Consider the following 22,080-nt stretch of genomic DNA (forward strand, 5'->3'; position numbering starts at 1 on the left):
AGGCTTGTACTTAGTCAAGTGTTTATTAGGTGATTATTAATGATTAATCTCTCTTAGCACAACGGTTTTAGTAAAATAATGTGTTGTCTTTGATTAGTATAGTCAACAGTCTCTAAAATCCAATCCATTGTCTGAACTGAATGAACACAATGGTTCTTTTGTCTAGAAGAATTGTGTGAATGCTCCTACAACAATATTTTAGATTTATTAAACTGTTGGCTGGAACATATTATTACAAGTTTTTGACACAGACAGAGAATTGTCAAAAAGATATTGTAACAAGTTTTTGCTACTAAGAAAACATGTATTAATTATATTGGACAACAATTTAGAAAACTAAAAAATGCAATATCAAATTTTATACACAACGGTTTGACAATTTCATGCGCAGGGTTTACTAAAAACAATTTTCTTAAGCAGCCATGAAAGAGCTTAAAACTATTTCTAATATTTGACAGCATTCTTGAGACATTTGTGGAAATGTGAAATGATGATCTTTTGTTTCCATGATTAGACGGCTTCTGCTCCACCGCCTTCTTCTCTCTGAGCTACCATTTCAAGCACCATGTACATCTTCTTGATAGGCATCTATAATAAGTAAATATCGGTGTTTAACCAAGAATAACATAGACAGCCTCACATGAAGCTTTGTAGTTTAATAATCAATTCATCAAAAGAATATAGCCTAATAATTTAGTTTACTGCCAATCCTTAAAACGTCCAGTTCAAACTGTTTGCAAAGAAGAAAATCTAATATTAAAATGATAAAAAGAGTGACTCCAAAAAACAAATTTCGGAAGAGAATATAGAAAATTAGTAAGACTTAATATGCCAACTTCCAACAGTTTCTAGTCTTATTCAAAACATTGTTCATATCTAAATCCTTAAATAACACAGGATAATGCTTTTTACCTGGTACATAAATGGATGAAGCATGATACTTTCTAAAGTCCCCTTTTCCCTTTTCCGCCCAGTTACCTGTCAAACCTGTGATTAATTGTCATTAGTTGCAGTGAAAAAAAAAAAGAAAAAAAGGGCAATGAAGAAGATGACTATATTTATACTATAGAGAGAAGTGTTTACAGAAAGTGCAGAAATGAAAAATGTAAGTTAGTTATAAGCACAACTATGACTACATTAATACACCTCCTAAAGTCTAACAAACTCATAACAAACTTGGCCAGAATGATACATGGACACTTTAACTTTTATTGACTAACAGGAGATAAAAAATTACATGTTGTAATTCCAAAAGTTGATCGAGCGTAGCATATCAAATATTTATAAAATAGTACAACTAAAATTTATAAATGCATGTAATCGGATCACCATTCACCTCTATTACAGACAATTAAATTGATTATACATAATACACACACATAGATAATAGATGAAAAGTGTTCAGCATTTATCATGCTGAACAAATTAGATTTTCATTTAATTATAAAACTGAAATAATAAATATGCCAAATTAGATCACCTTCATTACAAATTCTATCCCGCACTACCTTTACACATACTTCAATAATAATTGACAAGTGTTTTATCAAAAAATAAGCAAAGAGTATATCAAGCACGTTTGCCCATATCAAACTGATAAATAAACTAAAACTAAAAACACTGAAACAAAATCCAATTGAATCTAGTTTATGTCTCACACAGAAAACTAACTAAATTTGAGTATAAGTAGTTGAAAATGCAAACAAAATGGATTAACCACAACAAAAACTTCTGGAAACACAACAAGTTGAGAATTTTTAATGGAAAATATTATCTAGGGAATCAGTCAGGGGTTTCACAATGGCACCTAGTAATGGAAATTTCTTTAACTCAGGGAGTGTACTTGCAACTTGCTACAAAACTGAAGTAATATCAATTCATTTATAAATATCCAAAATGCACTTTATTTTATCTCAACTTTCAAAATATCTAAATTAGTGTTAACCTGCGTGCTAAAATAATGGGATTACATCACCTAAATGAAAAGCTCTGAGTGCTAGCAAAGTCATGAATCTGCTGCCTTACAACATCAATCCCTCGATCATCAAAAGCATTTAACTCTAACACAATATTATGCATCTACACACCAAAAAACTTCCGAGCCACAACAAGACTGGTTGAGGTCTTCCTCGTACCAAGCGGTCCACAATGTCACAAACTATACATGCAATAAAATTATCAAATTAAACAAACATTTACCCTAAATTTACTAGTAGCCTATCAAGTGTTTGACGAAATGTCACAAAAACACATAACAATACACTAAAAGAAATAGACATGATGTTAAATACACACAAATATATAAGTACATATCCCTGTAAAATATAATTAAGGGATCAAGAAGGGGATTACTAGTATCGACAATATCGTGAGGAACGGCGACATCAGCGAGTGATTGAGGACCGTATTTCTCAAACCAGATGCAGTAGAAGTCCTAAAAGAATAAATTAACCCAGATACATCTGGTGGATTGAGATCTAGTAGAAGAGAGAGGTGGGTTCCTCTGTGTTCTGTGTATAAGGAGATAAAAGGGGGAAGGATGAGTGAATTTTAAGAGGAAGCTGGAGTCAAAACAAAAAAAGGAGAAATGAAATGTTAAGAGGGAAATGAAATGTTAAGGGGAAACAAACTAGAACCAATAAATTAATCTGGGAAATAGAATTTTTTTCTTCATTATTCTTATAAAATTTATAAAAATTAATTTATCTTTTTGATATTTATTTAATTTTAAAACTTATTTATTTTAAATTTATTTAAATATTTGAGCACTTATAAATGTAAATGATTTATTTATTTGGTGGTATCTTACTCTTTTTAGTACTCCATTCAATAATTTTATTAGAATTAATTATTTTTAAAATTAAATAAATAAATAATTTTTATTTTATTTAAAAATTAAAAAAAATGTTTATTATTAGTCTACGCTAACAATTATGGTGGTGTAGTGTAGCATCTCTTGCAACTTGAGTGATATTTGTCCTAAAAAATATTATTTTCATGTAATGTTTTATTTAATTTTCAAATACTTATATATAAATATTTATATAAACATTTGAAGATCATTAGTTCTGAAATAATAGGTCTTAAACTGTGTTAAATACTAATTTGTGATAGACAATGGTTTCATAAAAATAATATAAAACTGTTGTACTTGTTATATTTTTACAATAGTTGAGAACAAATGATTTATAAGACGTTGTATGAGTTTCCGTTCTATAACGGTTAAGTCAGAATAAACTGTCATATGTAATCAAATGACGAATTACGTCGTAAAAACCCGTTGTTTGATTAATTTTCAGACAATCGTAAACGAGTCTCAAGTAAATATTAGTCATTTTACCGAATTTTCCTTATAAAGTCATGCAAGATAAGTTTAATTTTTTTTTATAATTTTTTCATATGACCAAAATCTATATACTTTAACATCCATACGGTTGGATCATCTAACAAATAATTTTAAAAAATAATAATGTTATTCGGGAAAGAATTTCATTGAGGGTAATAGAATTTTTACCGGAATTTCCTTATAAAGTCATTCAATATAAGTTTAAATTTTTTTATTATTTTTTCTTATGACTAAAATCTATATACTTTAACATCGTATGGTTGGATAGTTCAAAAAATTATTTTAAAAAACTATTTTGTTGATCGGAAATGAATCTAATTATAGAGAATAGTACTTTTACCGGATTTTCCTTATAAAATCATGCAAGATAAGTTTTATTTTTATTTTTTTAATTTTTTCACATGACTAAAATTAATATAATTTAACATTCGTACAGTTGGATCATCTAAAAAATAATTTTAATTAATTATTTTGTTATTTGGGAAAGAATCTCGTTTAGGGTAGTAGTAATTTTACCGAGTTTTCCTTATAACGTCATTCAATATTAGTTTATATTTTTTTATAATTTTTTTACATGACTAAAATCTTTATACTTTAACATATGTATGGTTGGATCATCTAAAAAATAATTTTGAAAAATAATTTTAAAAATTTAAGAATTCGATATCACACAACAGTTTTTTAAAAAAACCGCTGTGTGACACCTTCAGAAAATCAAGGGCTCTTATTGTACCAACTAAGTGATCTAGGTAAAGTCAATTAATAGGTGAGATTTTTCCAACCAAACGATCCGGGTGAAGTATTTTCCACCAATCAGATGGTGCCACATTATCCTATAAATAGACAACAATTATTGTCTTGTTAGAACCGTCCTATGAACCTTATTTAAAACCCGTTGTTTGATGTATAATAAGACCGGACTTTTCATAAACACTTGTCTGAAAGGTAAACATCGAGCAGTAAGACTTCTAAATTAACGGTTGTCTCGGGATCGCTTAGACAACAGTTTCATAAACTGTTGTCTTTTTACATTTACAAGACAATGGTTTTTTAAACCGTTGTTATAGAGTTTGATTAACAACAAATTTCAAAAATCGTTGTCTAACATTTTACAACAGTTACTCATCTCATTGTGTGAAACATATCAAGACAATAGTTTTAAAAAGCTGTTGTGCAAACTCCACTTTTTAGTGATTTTTTTTTACAACGGTTCACAAAACCGTTGTATGAACCTTGGATAAGACAATGGTTATCGGAGGGCAAAAAAACCGTTGTACGTCATTTTGGGACAACGGTTCTTTTGTCAACTGTTGTATAATTAGTGTTGTCTGAAACTGTTTTTCTTGTAGTGAAACAATCGAGTAAATTTTTAGAAAAAAATAAGAGTAATTTAATCGAAGAGACTTATTCAGTTATTAGAGATTAAGATTTAGGGGCATATGATTGTCAATGTAATTTAATATACAATTATTTTCAATTTCAATTTTTCTTTTAATTTTTTTATTAACTGATTTGTGACCCGAGCTGACCGATTTTTAACTGAATCGGCCTACTTTTAACAGATGATTTAAAAAACACATTTTGACCTGATTTCCGATTAATCTAAACTCGACCCGTCCTAATCCCTATTATGGGCTTATTTTCAGATTATTGGTTACTAAGTAGACATGTTTTTAATTGTTTCACAAGTTACCACATTCATTTTTCATGAATGGTAACAAAATATGCTCCAATGTTTGGCACTCAAATTTTTCTGCATCGTCATTCAAGAGTGTAATTAAAACTAGATACGTAGGTATATAGCTTTAGTGAGTTGTAATATACATATTTTGTACGGTGTTAAATGTGGGAAACTTTGTTGCGCACTTCTCCCTGTCCAAATCCATTGGAGTGCTAAAACACTACAACAAAATAGGCCAATTACGACGGCCAACTTACGACGGAAAAAAATGGGCGCCCAACTTACGACGAAAAAAAGTAAAACGTCGTAATTATTTACGACGAAACCCGAAACTGTCGTAAATTCAGTATTTTATTAATAAAATTATGTATGGCACGATTAAATAAATATAAAAATTATTTGAAGTTAAGACGATTTAAATATTTCGTCGTAAGTTAATTATTTTTATTTAAATTTTAAATTGAAATTGAATAAAAAAATATTTTATCTAAATTTACAATTAAATATTTTCGACGGAAAAAATCGGATCGTCAAATTTACGACGAAAATTAAAATTCGTCGTAAGTTATGAAGGGGGGAAATTTGACTTTTTCCACAAAAAAATTGGCGGGAAAACAAAAATCATTTGAAGTTGCGACGATTTGAACATTTCGTCATAAGTTAAATATTTTTATTAAAATTTTATCTTGAAATTAAATAAAAAAATATTTCACCTAAATTTACGACGAAATATTTGTGACCGAAAATATTGGAACATCCAATTTACGACGAAAATTAAAATTCGTCGTAAGTTATCAAAGAGGTAAATTTGACAGTAAATTTGACTTTTCTCAATTTTTTTGCAGATAATAATTTATGACGGATTCCGTCGTAAATTACCATATAATTTTTTATAATTTAAATTTTTTAAAAAATATTATTTCATGATCCAACCACATTAATGCCAACATTTATTTGTTTGGGTGACATTTTAAGAATATCAAAAAAAAATTAAATATTTTGATATAATAATTTAATATTAAATATGATTATATAAATATATATATATATATATATTGTCATCCATACGGCTGGATCCATAAAAAAATATTTTTAAAATAATCGAAACACAAATTCAAAACTAAACACTAAATAGGTTTACTAGTCAAATTGATGCTTGACTGTTAAAAAAGCAAACCAAATAAATTTATTTTGATATAAAATTTTGGTTATATCACTTATATATATATATATATATATTGACACCCAGACGGTTGGATCGATGAAAAGTATTTTTAAAATAATAGAAACACAAATTCACGATTAAACAATAATTAGTTGTAAAAGTCAAACTCATGCTTGACTGTTAAAATGATAAACCAAATAAAATTATTTTGATATGTAAATTTGGTTATATCACTAATATATATATCTATTGACATCCATAAGGTTGGATCGTTGAAAAATATTTTTAAAATAATCAAAACACCAATTCAGGATTAAACACTAGTTAGTTGTACTAGTCAAAATGATGTTTAACTGTTAAAAAAGGCAAACCAAATAAAATTATTTTGATATGAAAATTTTGTTATACCACTAATATATATATCTATTCGCATCCATATGGTTGGATCGATGAAAAGTATTTTTAAAATAATAGAAACACAAATTCAGGATTAAACAATAGTTAGTTGTAAAAATCAAACTCAGGCTTGACTCTAAAAATGTCATACCAAATAAAATTAATTTAATATGTAACTTTGGTTATATCACTTATATATATATCTATTGACATCCATAAGGTTGGATCGTTGGAAAATATTTTTAAAATAATCGAAACACCAATTCCGGATTAAACACTGGTAAGCTCTACTACTCAAACCGATGCTTGACTATTAAAAATGGCAAACCAAATAAATTCATTTTGATATCAATTTTTTGTTATATCACTAATATAGATATTTATTGACATCCATACGGCTGGATCGATGAAAAATATTTTTAAAATAATCGAAACACTAATTCAAGATTAAACACTAGTTAGCTGTACTAGTCAAACTAATGTTTGACTGTTAAAAAAGGCAAACCAAATAAATTTATTTTTATATGAAATATATCTATTGACATCCATATGATTGGATCGTTGAAAAATATTTTTAAAATAATCGAAACACCAATTCAGGATCACACACTAGTTAGTTGTACTAGTCAAACTGATACTTGAATGTTAAAATGCCAAAACAAATAAAAATTATTTTGATATTAAATTTTGGTTATATCACTAATATGTATATCTATTGAAATCCATACGGTTGGATCATTGAAAAATACTTTTAAAATAATAGAAACACCAATTCAGGATTAAAAACTAGTTAGTTGTACTAGTCAAACTGATGTTTGACTTTTAAAATGTCAAACCAAATAAATTTATTTTGATATCAAATTTAGGTTATATCATTAATATGTAAATATATCTATTGACATCCATATGGTTGGATCATTAAAAAATATTTTTAAAATAATCAAAACATCAATTCATGATTAAACACTAGTTAGCTCTACTAGTCAAACTGATACTTGACTGTTACATATGTAAGGATATATTGATTTTATCCATGCAAAAATATATATTAAATATTACTCGACAATATATTTATATTTATATGACAATCTTTATATTTTTAAGTGAAATTCAACAAAAAATGGAAATGAGTAAATATTTAGTTTGAGGTTTAAATAGTGAGTTATTGTTGTGAGTAGTACTCCTAGATAGTGTTTGGTTCATTAACATTTAAATTTTTAAAAATATTAAAACAATCTAATCGTATAGGTTTTAAATTTTTATATGTTTAGGGATATTATGAAAAATTAAGAAAATATTATTTCTTATTATTTGAGATCATAATAATTAACTAGTGATTTGACTAGTGATTCTAAATTGTGTATAAATGTAATGAAAACTGAGTAAAAAAATTAATTAAGTGATAAAGATAATATTTAATTTATAAATTAAAATTTAATATAAATAATTACTAAAGCCAATAAGTATTAACAAAAACAATATTTTGGTATTGAGGCTCAAATGATGTGCACATGCTAGGTTAAGCTATCTTATTGGACAACAAGAGAGCACACGGATCGTCACCATGGAATTAATTACAACCCTTGATTAATAAAGTAACCAGACATATGAAGGATCAAACTTAATCAATTGAATCACGGACCACCCATATTTCTCTTGCATACTTTCTCACTCCAATCGCCCACATATTTTTCTCACATATCTTCTTCTATTCCCCTCTTTTACTCCTTGCAAGTTGCAACAAATATTTTTTCAGGTCATAACTCCAACTTTATACATTCATATCAACATTTATTATACATAGCCACAAATACATTTACATCTCCAAATTACATATATACATAAGAGGGTTTCCCAAGCAAGCTAATGGCATGCCGATAAAAGAACACCTAGAAGAACTAGAGGAAGAGAAGAAGAGATCGAAGGCATTTCTCTGTTGTAACTTTGTAATATTTGTCTCAGTTAAAACAAAAATATATAATCCAATTCTCTTACAATTTCTTCTCGTGTCACTGATTCAATTTAAGTGAATTGGGTTTGTTAGAAATTACAATTTGTAGGTTTGTTTGACATAAATTAATTCAGTAGATTATAGTATTACATCTAATGCACTAATAAAGTCTTCAAGTATAAAATCTCATAATTAGTAAAGAAGGCTGAGGACAATGACTCAATCATGTATCCAGCTAACATAGATGAACACGCTCTTAAATAAACTTCATGATGACAAGATCCATTAAGTTATAAAATTGTATTCCTCCTCAAAAATATCTGAAACGCCAATATTTGACCATAAGAAAATAATCGATAATATATACTTATCAACGAGTGTTTATCGACCTAACTTATAAGTCGAAATTTCAACTTATAAGCTGATAAGTTGAATGTTAGTAACGTCCTACTTTTTTTCAACTAATTTTGATTTTTTGCCTTTTTATTAACTTTAGTTTTAAAAATTATATTTTTAAATGTTAATCTAATCTAAAATTCACGAAATATTATAATTATATTTAAAATTTATTTATTTTAGTAAAAAAAATTTGAATTATAAGTAAAATTATCCAAACACTTATATAACTTATATATATTGATCTACTTATTATTTATAAATTACTTATTTACTTTAAGTCATAAGTTACTTATTTTAAGATTTTTCAAACGAACTTAATATTAACTAAGAGCATAAACTCTAGATTACTAGGAAAAAATGGGGAAAATAGTTTTAAGTTTTATTTTGAGGTGCTATTTGTGCTGTTAATATTAATATTTTAAGGAAATGTCAAGTTTTAGGAGAAGAATATTGTGAAAAAATGTCAAGGTTTTAGGCGAAGAATATTGTGAAATATGGGTTGTATTATGTGGAGGAAATCTGGGGTGTCTGAATGAATGTTTTTTACATTTCCCATTTCTATGTGTGAGTATGTATACTCGTTCCTCTTTTTATAGTCTGTTGTGCAAGACATGCATGTATAATATCAATACTAAGTCATTTTGACAACCCTAAGATTTAGTTATTTGATAATCAATTTATATTTTATATTATATTTCCTTAGTTTGTAAAAATGATTAGAAGATTATATTGGAGTTTTTTTCTGTGAATAGATTCAAGCTAAGGAATAAACTCTGGAAGAAGATAAATCCATGATCATGCCGTAGAGAAAAGTGTAGAAGCTTGGAATTAAATAAAACTATTGTATGAAAATTATTCTAAGTCAAGATATCAACAAGTCACAGATCAAGTTATATCGAGAAATCATCGGGAACTCCAATATGGCTTATAGATAAGTCTCAGAGATATCCACAAGTCAAATGAAGATGCAAGGAATTGGAGATATCGACAAGTCATTTCTGCATGTAGAGAACTCAGAGATATCGACAGGTTAAATGAAGATTGAAAATATCGACAAGTCAATTTCTCATATAGAGATCTCAGAGATATCGACAAGTCAAAATGGATATAGAGATATCGGCAAGTCATTTCTACATGTAGAGATCTCAGACATAACGACAAGTCATTCACAAGTAAGAATCTAGAGACTTCGACAAGTCAAGATACCTATAGAGAACTCAGAGATTTCGATAACTCATTATACTTATCGAGAAGTCACTTCTCTAAAGAACAAACTAGAGATCTCGACATGCCTCTCAAATACAAAATGCAGACAAGTTAAATATTCAAAATTATCAGTCAATAAATAATATATCAAGTAGATTGAAAAGTCTACAAAGTAGGTGGAAGAATACAAGATCAAGGGACAAGATTAACTGGACAAAGGATGGTCACAAATCTGCAAGATTCTGCACATTTTTGCTAAGCTAGAAATGAAATAGAAAAAGGTTTCTTTAGAAAGTAGTTTAGTACATTTTAGTACAAGTCTTGTAAACCCGTGCTGCTAGTGTTTAAAGCATGCATTGGTCCTTAGTTTAGATGTAACAAACAAATTCATATTTTCTTGTATTCTCTCAAGGAAAAAATTGAATTCTTATATTTTTAAGAACACATAATTTATAGCAAGACAAACTTAATTAATACAAATTAAGTGAATTTTGAAATATTGTGCTAGTTGATTTATTTTTAGTAACACAATATCTCTACAAATATACTTTGTTCACACAATATCCAAACAAGTTTAAAAAGGCTAAAAATCCAAAAAACACATTCACCGCCTGTGTTGTATTCAATATCTAACAAATGGTATTAGAGTAAAATTTGAAATTAAACAGATAAAGATCTTGGAAGAATGAATATAAAAAAGATAAGCAGTATCAAGATACGAGCCTTTGATAAAATCAACTATACACTATGGAAGAAAAAGATATTGTTGTTTATAAGGATGGCCAATCCAATGTACATCCAGATTCTCAAGAATGGCCCTTTCACTCCCATGGAAAGGGTTGATAAATCTACTGATGGAGACATGGTCATTCCAACTCATTATGCTCCTAAAGACCCATCAAAATACACAGAGCCTGAAAAGGAAAATGTTTCTCTAGATAGTGGCTTTCAACTAATATTGATAGAGTCACTTGATAATATTATGTACAACAATATTGTCAACTATGACACAACCAAAAAGATTTGAGAAAAGATTGAAATTATGTGTGAGGGTACAGAGGAAGTAAGATCAAATCACAGGAGAATACTGGTGTCTCAGTATGAGGGTTCCATGGAAAAGCCTAAAGAAGGAATTACTGAAGTTTTTGAAAGGTTTAACAAATTTATAAATAACTTGCAACTTCATGATAAATTTTATGAAGCCGAGGAGGTTAACCTAAATTTTTTGCTAGCTCTTCCTGACCAGATTAAACAAAATATATCAGCTATTAGAGAAGGAAGAGACTTGAGCAGAATAACATTGGAGGTTAACCTAAATTTGTTCATGATAAAAAAAATCACATTCTGTCATTATTATTATCATATATTATTTAAGATATATAGTACTCAATAAAGATAATATACACCCGTAAATATTTTTGAATGATATAATATTATTTAATTGATCGGAAAAAGTTGAGTATTAAAAAATATTAAGGGGTCGTTAAGTTTGGCAAGGGATATCTGGTTGAAATCAGCAATCGGGTTAAAGTGGTAAGGGGTTGAGGTATCAATTATAATATTATGTGATGGTCAAAATGAGTCATTTTGATTGTGCTAATCACTAAATCTATAAATTTGGTGCATTTTGATTGGTGTAATTGTTGTGAATACAGTATGATCCATCATTGAGAAGTGGAAGCCAATCACATGCTAAATTTTTTAAAGTTTGTGAATTGTTAAAATTATTTAGGTTATTGGTGGGAATTGAATCCTTACACTAAGCAGCGTGATCATACTACAAAAAAAAATTAATGTCCTTCTTTCATATAATAATGAAGATTCGAACTTTATAATCATTAGAATAATAACTTTCAAAATTATATTTAACGGATTCAATCAATTTGATTGAAATATGTAGGGCTGTGGATAAAGTGAACAAGATAAGACACTGACCATACTACAAATAAAATTTTTAATGTTCAATTTTTAATATCATTGTTTAGATTTTTACTTATCTTCATACTCTCGTAATATGGAATAGCATTAGATCTTACCACATCTTGGAGCGGTTAAGATAACCGTCCATGGAGCAATATCTTTATTTTATAACATTCCAAAACGGCAATGGTATATAGGTATGGTAATGATATATAGGTATGGTGATCATGAATGCTAAGAGAGAATTCTTGAAGTTGTCAAGTAGTGTCCTGCCCCTGAACACTTCTCTCGAAAATAAGCCGAATGCCACTCATCATGAGCTAATTGAAGCAGACAACTATAAGGACATTATATTTGAGATAATTTATATGGAATGCCAAAAAGAGGTTTTAATGATGTGTCATGACACTCGTTTTAGCACTCCAATGGATTTGGACTGAGAGAAGCTCAAAAAAAATTCCAACATTTAACACCGTACAAAATATGTATATTACAACTCACTAAAGCTATATACCTACGTATCTAGTTTTAATTACACTCTTGAATGAAGATGTCAGGAAAATTTGAGTGCCAAACATTGGAGAAAATTTGGTACCATTCATGAAAAAATGAAAGCGGTAACTTGTGAAATAAATAAAAACATGTCTACTTGTAACCGGTATTCTAAAAATTGGTCGATCAGTCGGATTTCGGACGGGTGCCGTCTAGATTAATTAAAAATCAGGTTACAGTCTGTTTTTTAAATCATCAGGTAAAAGTCCGCTGATTCTGTCAAAAATCGGTCAGTTCGAGTCAAAAATTGGTCAGTTAATAAAAAATATTTTTCAAAGAAAAATTGAAATTCAAAATAATAGTTAATATTAATAATAGTATATTAAATTATATTGACAATCATATGCCCCTAAATCTTAATCTTTAATAACTAGATGAGTTTCTTCAATTAAATTAGTCTTATTTTTCGTGAAAATTTACTTGATCGATTAATTCATTTCATAATCTCATGTGGTTGATTTTCTATATAACTAATTCTAGCGGATCACAAATTTATTCTAACTACTAAATAGTGAGTATTAATTATTTATGTATAAATTATTTATCAAATTTTTATATAAACCACTTAAATATCAAACATGAACTAATGATATGTGGCATTACTTTTGTAAATTTTTTGAAATTTAAATAGGTAATCTGATTAACTAAATTACTTCCGATTAATCGCCAATTGTCGTATAATCGTTGAGAGATACCTCTATCCACTACACCATAGATGGCATATCACAACCCCCTCCCTAAAGAATGTTATCTAATATATTACCTTAGATAGGGCAGTTATGAGCTAATTTAACTTTATGTTTTTATGTTACCTTAGCCAAAACCGTGGTGTTGCATTAGGTCGAAAGTGTTGCAGCTTGCAACATTCTGGTCAAAGTGTTACCTTAGAGTATCAAAATGTAAATATAATATTTTTTAAGATTAGTTATTAATTTAAATTCATTTTCAAGAATTTAGGGTGATATACAAATAGAATGAATAAAATCTGTCATGATATGCGAATTTTGTACATATTAAAACTTAAAAAAAGGTAAAAGAGGAATTAATTTGCAAAAAAAGATTAAAATAAATATTTTAAACCTAAAAAAATTTTAAAATAGAATTTTAAAAGTAATAAAACATATAAATTGTTGTCCTCTTGGTATGAGCACTGTTATATAAGTTTAAAAATAAAAATATTTGAATATACATATTTATATATAAAATAAAATAAATAAATATAATATTTAAATATTTGAAAATAGATTTTTGGAATCTTAGAAATTTGATAAGGATGTAAAATTTATGAAAATATTCAAACCCAGCGCCCAATTTTTTTGGGTAAAAGACCGCCTATTTTCGACCCATTAAAACCCACACTGAGTCTCAATCTCATTACTCTCTCCCATTTTTTCGCTCTCTTCCCCCTGTGCTCTCTCAATCTCATTACTCTCTCGATCTCTATCTACTATTTCTCTATCTACAGTTCAAAAAAGAAGATGAGAGGCATGATATTTCTTCCGGCCTTACAAGTGAGGTAGAGAGTGCCACCTTATAAGGTGAAGGTGGGGGTGCGAGGTGTGTGAGTCAGGGGGAACCCTCGATGTAATAAAATAGAGAAAATGACACTACACCATAAAATACCTATTGTAACACAAAAAAAATATTGCATTAGGGGGTAAATATGTTGCTCTTACCCCACTTTTATGCTAAGGTAACATTTTCTTAAAAATAGGTTTTTCCATGTTGTCTTAGGGGTCTAAGGTAACATCTTTGGTGCCTAAGGCAACATCGTGTTTTAACTTGTTTATATGTTGCCTTAGCTTGCTAATGCAATAGAAAGAGAGATCGGTTGTAAATTGTTTTTTATGTTACCTTAGAGTTTTAAAATGTTTTTAAAAAGTAGTCCCCACAGTGGGACCCACCAGCTGACATGGCAAGTGTGGGGCCCACAATGATGAGTTATCTTGATGACGTGGCAAGTGGGCCCATAGAACCTAATGTAACACTTTGAGAAGCTGTTGTAACATTATAACTAGCCTAATAAAACATTTTAAACATAATATGGTAACAGTTTATGAGGCTATTGTAACACTTCAGCACAAATAAATTGAAATATTTATTCTGTACACTGAAGAATCCCAATTATATAATTTCATAACTGCAAAATAATGCATTCAACCCAAATATTAAACATCCAAATAGACAACCAAATTAAACGTCAAAATTAACTATAAACTAGTTCACATTTTTTACTTAACAACAGCCCAAGATTATAAATTTTAAAAAGTCATACTAGAAGCTAATGCTTAAATTTGCTTCACTTTCTCCTCGACTCCGCCATCCGGGTATTTCCCTTTTTAAACAAGTGAAGCTTTCTCTTGTAAGTCTTCTTTGTTCCCTGAAATATTAACTAAGTTATTTGCAAGAAAGAAATCGAACCAGCAAACATAGTTAATAACTTAGTTAATAACCAACAAACATGAACAATGCTACCACCATCTGAAATATTACTGGAATGTTACATGAACAATGCTACAATATCAAATATATATTCCTCTCTAGTCTGTACTAGAGACCAAGTACAGACCTCTTACTCATATTTAGTCCCACAAGATGGTACAAATGGTTGTTTTCCCGACATGAATTAAAAAAACTATATATTCATATTAACACATCCTACATGAAAGCATAATGGTTAAACAAATTATAGTTTTTACCAGCACCTACTTAATCAATCTTTTAAAAAAAAGAACAACATATGTTGCATATACATGAGCCTAGTGCTATACACTATGAAGTACATTTACATTTTAATTTCAAAACCCAAAAAGACAGTACTTAATTCAACTTACAAGTGGAGGAGTTCCTTATTATGTATGGTCAAGCCACAACCTGAAGAGCAACAGAACCCGTGCTTCCCGCACTTTTAAGTGAAGTAGAAACAGACTTTGTAGGAGCTGTTGATGTCAGGAGAGCAATGTAAAACTACAAGGACATTTTATATATATTTATGTGTGTGTGTGTGTTTCAATATCTGGGAGCAGACTTTTACCTTCCACTTTTAGACTCGGTAGCCAAACCTACATCGTGAAGGGCATTTTCAAGTACATTTCAAGTATTTGTGTTGGCCTTGGAAAAATGCAGAGACAAAGATAAGGTTTATCGTGATGCAAATGGCACAAGGACTAACTGACTGAGCAATGAAAATTATAATTCATCTTTTCCTCCTTCAGATTGCTGTAAAAAATAATCAAGTTGTCTATGTTTGTACTGTATGAAACAAATAACAAATAAGCTTAAATGGTTTATTTAAAATTCAAATTTATGCTTTAGAAAAGTAAATGACAACACTTATGAGACATCACTTGCAGTCAATTTGAAATACATGTACCATGCATTTGGTAGAGGGTCAATTAAAGATTGAGAGAAATGATTGTTTACAATGGGAAACAAGATCACAGCTAAAAAAGGTTAAACAATTCCTTCATTTATATACACTAGTCAAAAAATTTAATTAGTCTACGACTTGAGATACGGAACACAAGTGGGAATAGAGGAGAACTTATATATTTACTAGTAGATAGTTTAATCCTATTTAATGTACAGAAATTAACTACTTCATTCCCGAACAATACCATGTGAATAAAGGGTTGCAAACATTTGTATTACATAATTTAACTTTTAAAAACATCAGAGGCAGGCAGCATTCAATGTATGAACCCCATTAAATAACAACTCACCGACTCATAAGTCAATGTGCCAGGTCGAGAAATAATTCTGATCCTTCCTGGATAAACATTTTCACAGTGGATACATCATGGGGGAATTTGATTGATAATATTTTAATAGGTTTTCTTAATTTTATGTGAATATATTTTTAACTTACAAAAGCTCTATGCGTCAAAAAAGCAACACAAAACTTAAGCTTTTGACATCGAAATACGGAAGTAAGTAATGATGAAAAACTCAAAAGCTAATGAAAATTACATTTACACAGAGAGGGAGAGAACTAACACAAGAAACTACCTTAAAAGCAACACCATGATTCAATAATTTAACCCAAAAACTAAAAACCTGAGGAACTGAACAATATTCGAATCAACTCTCTTTTTGCAATAACTTAGAGGTGATGAGTTTTTAGCAACATGGGATGCATTAGCTTAGTAAATTATATAATCTTATTGTGCAACTAATTATCCATCACTAAAACTAAAGAATTATCCAGTAACTACAATAATGGGAGACAGATTAATGTGGTAACTTAAATTAATAAAAAAATTTATTAATTTAAATGGCTAGACGGAGACTTTAAAACACTTTCTTATTGGCATATTCACTTTCAATGTTTTACTCAAAAACCTTCCAGGCATAAAAACTTAACCAATTTTGTATAAATTATAGTCAAATTATTCGGCGGCCAACTAATACTACTTTGTATAACAATTAAATAATTTTGGTTCACACAGTACTTGTTGATTTTACTTCACTAAAATAAATCTACCAAACACTTCTCGGTTGAGCGGTATCTTTCTCGCGAGAAGTATGTAAAGACATACGAACCAACACAAGGAGAGAGAATGAGAGAGAGAGAGAGAGATAGAGTCCTATCTATCAAGACAGGTACCTATTTTCTGACATAGAGAGGGGAAATCTATCCAGACGTATATTCAAACTTGAAACATCTGTATAAAGTACTGAACCAATCTACTAGTCCAACAAAAAATAAAGCCCTTCAAGTGTAAAATCAAATGATGAACACCTGAAATCAGAGAGAGGGATATATATTAGATGAAGTTTAAGGGATAATAGGTTAATTGAACGCTAATTAAAGTTTAATGAAGAACCGAAGCCTCGACCCCGATTCAATCGAGTCCTAATTAGAAATATAAATTGAAAGGGTTGGCCATAGAGAGTGATGGAAAAGAAAGAGGTATTAGGCGGAGAGAAGGTACTGAGAGAGAAAGATGAAGCGAGTGAAATGGGTGGTCGCGTATATCTAAAAAATCTAAAAAATTCAAAGAAATTCTGAAAATTTGGGCGGCTATTAACACAGATTTTACCGGCTTAGCCCAAGTATGGGCAGATATGAGTCCGGTTAGATACACACATATGTTTATACTTTATATATTAATAATAAAATTCAAATAATCATTTAATAAAAGAATTAATTATTTATGTGTATTTTATCACTTCTATAATTTATATATTTATTTTTTTAATAATTTTTTATTTTTAAAACGCATATATTATTGCACGTATTAAAATGAGGGGAATATATAATATTTTAACTTTTTATTACTTTTGAAGTTTATAAACTAATTTCTTAAAATTTTTAGACCTTATAAAATTTTTATGTGAAACTTTTTAAAGTTTATTAGGTATAATTTCATAAATCATCAAGTACGTTACTTATTCAATTCATAAATCATATTAAATTATTATAATTTTAATTAAAATTAATATTTAATCTTAAAAATATATTTTATTAATATTTTGTTACTCTAAGCTAACACTTTTACAATTATGTAACAAGCTGCAACACTTTCGAGCTAATGCAACACCATGTTTTAGGCTTTTGTAACACAAAAACCACCATGTTAAATTAGGCCACAAGTACCGTAGCTAAGATAACATAAGAGGTAACTTTCATTGGGAGAGGAGTTGCGATAGGCCATATATGGTGTAGTGTGAGAGAAATGCAGGTACAGCTTGAGTTAATATGAATATTCTTGGTACTGACATCTATGAGGACACTGCAAATCCCATGACAGTCCGTCACAATCTAGCTCACAAAAGTTGGATTCTATTTGAGAAGTATGCCTTCTCATATAAGTGAACACAAAACCCTTGATGTCAATTCAAGCCCTTTATGCTAATAAAGGGGGAGAAGTCTACAACTCTAAATGAGAGGGTGCAAGAGAAATATGCAGACATCAACATAGGAGGAGAAAAGATAAAAAGGGAAAATAACTAGAAGGAAATAGAGCATCAACAAAAGGGGAGTAAATACCCAAATATTTCCATAACTTGTAGGCTATGAACTAGTTAATGCTGAAGACTTTTAAACATAATGAATTATTGACAAACATGTCTCTAATAACTCAAATGAAGTTGGCCACATAGCTAGAGTTACAACTGAAAGCTGAGATGCAGTCACGAAGCCTAAGGGAAAGAGGACAAAAACAACTACAAGGAAGAAAAAAAATCAGTTGTTACTTCTACTTCATTAAGTTTTGAATGAATCAACTATAGTAATTACTGGATATAATAAGGATCAAATTCTGTCAAAAGAAGAGCCTATCAATCCTAAGAAAGGTGGGTTACAATTCTCTTTTCTAAAAGAATTTGAAGGCCATCAAGAATGGGAAAGGTTCAAATAAACCAGTCTTCAAGTATAAAATCTCATAATTAGTAAAGAAGGCTGAGGACAATGACTCAATCATGTATCCAGCTAACATAGATGAACACGCTCTTAAATAAACTTCATGCTGACAAGATCCATGAAGTTATAAAATTGTATTCCTCCTCAAAAATATCTGAAACGCCAATATTTGACCATAAAAATATAATCAATAATATATAACTTCTACATCACATCTTGAAAGAAGGATACTTACTCGTGATATGAAGACACATTAAGCTTAAGAAGAGCTGAAAGTCTTACTTTCACTACCAAAAGCCTAATACTTTCATAAATAAATGAAGATCCAGTATTTCTGTTAAAGAAGCTAAATGTTAAGGTGAGGGGTGAAGGGATCTTTCTTATCATTCTAAAAAAGATAGATTGGTGTATCAAATAGCAAGGCAATCTGAAAGAAACTATTTTCTCATCTGCCTTGTCTGAAGGAGCTACTTTCAGAATAACTTCTTTACCTCAAACCTATTTCCTTGTACACTCCATTTATCAACAGTTTAACATAATACAATTATGCATTTTTAATGTCCACAAGTCAGAATGTGTTATGTTATCATCGAGGCTTTAATTTATTGTTGTTATCCTATCAGTCATAAATTGGGGGAGATTGTTGGGAATTAAACCTAAATCCCGATGATAAGAAAATCATATTAAATAATTATGTTAAGACAAACTATATCTTTCAACGACTAGCCATCTTAAGGGATAGCGGTTGAAAGATTTGCCCATCAACTGATAAGGTTCTTGTAACACTTCTCTGTGATATACTTTAAAACCATGTCCATATGTTTGACATAAAAAAAAATTAACTACATTAAGATATGAACAATAATGAATTAATTTGTTGTAATAAACTTATTACAAATAATATTATCATATTTATTTTAATAAACTATTTGACAAAATTATTTAAATTAGGATATTATAGTTCCAAATTTGTTTTAAGTTTTAATATATTTCAAATCCAATATATTGTTGGAAATCTCACTAACAAATATAGCAACATAGAAGCAAGTGTATAAAGAATTTAGCAAGTTTAGGCCAAGACCACAGTTAACAAAACAAAATATGCAGGTAAACAAAATCAGTAACTGAAACAACGAAGAGAGAAAGAAAGATGTACCCGAAACCATAGCTTTTAACAGTGACTGAAATAAAGGTTCATAGATACGAAATGCCAAGAAAATGATCACAGCTGAGTCACCAGGCCTTGCTCGAAGTCCTGGCTGCTCTTAAAGAGAATATTACCCCTACCTGCTGCGTTTGGGATGCGCACAATATCTCCACCAGGATAAAACAGCTCGGAGTTTATGTTAACAGCAGCAGCACCTCAGTCGCCGGAAAATATCAGCACTTCAGGACTTTTGGGAGAGAAATGCAGAGAGGTTGAAGAGAAGAGACGAGAAAAGCAGATTGCAGACATATTTACCAAGCCACTTGATGAATCAACATTCACAAGATTAGTAAGTGAGTTAGGTATGCTTAATTATTCATAATCTATGTCATCTACATAATCTGTCTTGAAGCCTGAAATGAATTTGCTGCAAGAACAAAGCTGGCTTTAATTAAGACTTATCCTATCAACGGATATTCTCTATCCGTTGAAAGCCAAAATTATTCTATCAACGGATGTTCATTATCCGTTGAAAGACAAATACATTTCTGGTAATTTTATCCTTCAACGGATAAAATGGTGTTGTTCATCAACGGATAACTATTTCCCTTATCCGTTGAAGTGTCACGTCAGTTACTATAAGTGAGTCACAGCCGTTGATTCTTTAACTCAACCGTTGATACAGATATACAGTGTTGTATATATTTGTATTTAAGGTAGTTTTCAGAATTTCTACAGTTTTATTTATTCTTGAACGGATGTAACTTACTTAAAAGTATCATTTAATCATTTTATTTACGTTTTAAATCAAGGAAGTATAAAAGCCCAATTGAACTCTTATTCTCACTTTACGCTTTCTTGCAATTCTTATTCTCTTTCTCTCTAAATTCTCAAGTTTTTCTCTGCAACCTCTACTCACAATAATGGTACCAGTAGTCAAAATTATGTCTCAAACAGGATTTGTTTATGAAAAGAATAATTTCATAGCCTTGGTTGAAAAGAATGAAGCCCATTCTGATTATCACAAGATGATGGACTTCATCAAAAACTGCAAACTAAGCTATGCAATGCTGGAAGCCCCAACCATCTACTGTGAAGTGATTGAGGAGATTTGGACAACTGCAGAGTTCAACTCCACAGATATGACTATTGCCTTCTCTCTCAAAGGTAAGGACTATTGCATTAATTGTGATGATATACAATCTTGCTTTAAGTTGCCTGAGAATAATGCCATGACACAACACACTGATAAAGATGTCTCTGCTATGCTAGATTCCATAGGCTATGCTTTTGATTCTGCTAGTTTAGGTAGTATTAGAAGGAAAGGCCTTAAGAAAGAATGGAGTTTTCTTGGAGATGCCTTTATTAAGGTTTTCTCTGGGAAGATTAGCAATTTTGATGCTATCACTTCATCTCTTGTTAATATGCTCTATATGCTAGTTTCTGATAGGTACTTTAATTTTAGCAACTGTGTTATGCTAGAATTAGGTTCCAGATTAGGTAACAAAGTTAATAGACCACATAACATCTACTATGCTAGATTCTTTATGTTATTGGCTAACCATGTTGCTGAAGGTTTGGTTATATCCAATGAGAATAATAAACTCAAATGCTGGGCACAAGAGAAAAGGGTCCTTGCAGACCTTTTGAGAATGAACCTCAACAGCCAGGTGCCATTGGTATACTTGCCAATCATGAATGCACCACAGGTAAGTGAGATAAATACTTCTATAACTTCTACTATTTCCAACCCCACTGTTTCTTTGCCTTCTAGTGTGGCTATGGAACCTGTGTCTTTGTCCAAACAGGCTCCTACCAAAGCCACCAAATCTAAAGTTTCCAAAGTCAAGTCAAAGAAACCTACCTCTGTTGTTTCTCAAAAGATAACAGTTGTAACAACTACCATAAACCCTGAAGGGAGTGAACAGGGTGTGAGTGGTGAGGGGAGGGGTG

At 29.8% G+C, this 22,080-nt stretch overlaps 1 long non-coding RNA gene across 1 annotated transcript; it reads right to left on the minus strand.

Moving 5' to 3' along the window:
* Window positions 1-246: 246 nt before the first annotated feature.
* Window positions 247-2,530, minus strand: LOC141706375 (uncharacterized). Its single transcript, XR_012568800.1, has 3 exons — window positions 2,353-2,530; window positions 913-987; window positions 247-588 (listed from the first exon to the last, which is right to left on the minus strand). It is a non-coding gene; the product is annotated as an uncharacterized LOC141706375 (long non-coding RNA).
* Window positions 2,531-22,080: the final 19,550 nt, after the last annotated feature.

The sequence above is a fragment of the Apium graveolens genome, chromosome 2, assembly GCF_009905375.1.
Source record: "Apium graveolens cultivar Ventura chromosome 2, ASM990537v1, whole genome shotgun sequence".
Lineage (NCBI taxonomy): Eukaryota > Viridiplantae > Streptophyta > Magnoliopsida > Apiales > Apiaceae > Apium > Apium graveolens.